A 2,106-nucleotide genomic window follows, 5' to 3' on the forward strand; every position below is an offset into this window, starting at 1 on the left:
TTATCATTATTATTATTATTATTATTAAACAGAACCGCTGTCTAAAGAAAACAGAATTTTTACTACCCAAAAGTCACCGTACGATCCCGCTCGGAAGGTCTATATTCGGCTAAAATCCCGTTTTTCAGATGATAATTTACCGGACGGGCACGGCAGATCAACTAAGAATTTTGCGATCATTGAACTGCCTGTTACGTCACAGATCAGCTACTTTCGTGAAAATGATCGTATACATCACGCCTGTTGTATTGTGTATGGTATCTGTATGAAACGGTACAATGTTTGCTCCTGACGGGATCACATCGAGGTGTGAACTCGCCGACGTGTTTGCTTTTCCCCAAACATCGCACTCGCATCTGAGTTCTCCACCACCTGAACTTACATCACACGCTGGGTGGGTAGGGCCGACAAGTTCACTCCAGGCGCGATCACATCGAACTGTGAACTCTTCCCTGACCTTTGCAGTAGTTGTCTCTACTCCCGAATTTGCGAGATAGACTTAATAGGTGTGGTCCTTAGCTATGGTATGGTCACAACCACAGAATTCTACACTTTTGGTCTTCAATTCCTCACAGGTCACGTGGTACAGTTCCCGTTCTATAAGTGTAGAATTCTGTGGTCACAACACAATGGTGGAAAGGCGGGGAACTCGATTGGAGATGGAAAACTATAAATTTCGGACATATGAAGGGGAGGAGCAATGGGATAAGCGAAGAACTAGAGACTCACGATAAGATAATAAATGTAAGAATAGCAGGCCTCTTGTCGCTGTGATTGGTTATCAAGGTTGACCATTCTTCGCTCGCCATAAAGGGGTCAGCTCTATGTTCCCCCAGCTTTAAGATAATAGAGAATCTTTGGTTGAAGGAAAGCAACTGCGTTTGTTGAGGCCAAATATGACTGTAGTCCAAGGACCTTACAGTATAACCCCCTTGCTGTAGTCGCTTAACCACTGGTCAGATTGACTGTATATGTATATCATAGCTTGAGCACTGGCCACTGGTCAGATTGACTATACATGCAGTCGAACCTGTGTAAGACGGAATCGCAAGGGAGCCAGAAAAAAATTCTGTCCTAGACATTTTCCGTCTTAGACAGGGGAATTTAGGGGGAGATGGAGGTTGATGGGGGGGGGGGGGTCAAAGGCCCAGCCGGAGGGATCAAGGATCGCTTGTCCGATCGGCAAGCAGTTGTCAAAACTTCACACCTCTCAATTGCTATCCTGTTTTATAATGACATGCTTCAGTCTTACTTTTCCACTTACCACCAGTGCTTGCCTTTCATAGGACCACTGTTTGACCTCTCCTTTGATTCCACCCTTAACCCCCACCCACCAATGCCATCCCTCACTGCCACCATGTAACAACGATTCAAGGAACTCTTTTCTCGGCTGGCCGTGCGATCAGGGCGGCAGGCATTCTCACGGGAAGTCGTGAGATTTCACACCCACACTACCCTGACGGTCACTGACCATCTGCATCTACCCCTAATTGCACCCCTACTCCTCTTCCTCGCCCAGCGGCATAGCCATAGCGGTAAGTTTAGAGCCGGCGGAACCAAACTTGCGAGTTTTGTTTCAAATCAAGGTTGAGCGGGCAAAGCATTTTCCGTCTTAGGTGAAACTCTCGGAAGGGAGCGGATTTTTCTTTCCCCGTTTCCGCGTTGGACAGGTTTCCGTTTTAAACAGGTAATTGAAGAGGGATATATATCAAGGGGAGAGCGGGGAGATTCCGTCAAGACAGGTTTCCGTTTTATACAGGTTTCCGTTAAGGCAGCTTGACCATTTGTCAGACCATTGCTTGACCACTGGTCAGTCGGACCACTTTTTTACCACTGGTCACTTTAACATGACATAGCATGTAACTTGACTGGGGGAACATAGACATGCTCCCGCCATAAGTCATAAACCACTCAGGGGTCACGTCAGTTCATTTTTGAGCGAAGGGGAAACCATTTTACCGGTTGTGGGCCTGAACATCGGTGCGTCGGCTAGGATTCCGTTCGCCTAAGATCCAGCTTTTTCATTGCCTCCGAGCTCTGGGATGTTAGGTGGACACTGCTGTATTTGCTTCTTATCTAAGGCTGTCCATATTTTAACAAATAAAA

The sequence above is a fragment of the Aplysia californica genome, unplaced genomic scaffold (genome assembly GCF_000002075.1).
Source record: "Aplysia californica isolate F4 #8 unplaced genomic scaffold, AplCal3.0 scaffold00202, whole genome shotgun sequence".
Classification (NCBI taxonomy): Eukaryota; Metazoa; Mollusca; class Gastropoda; order Aplysiida; family Aplysiidae; genus Aplysia; species Aplysia californica.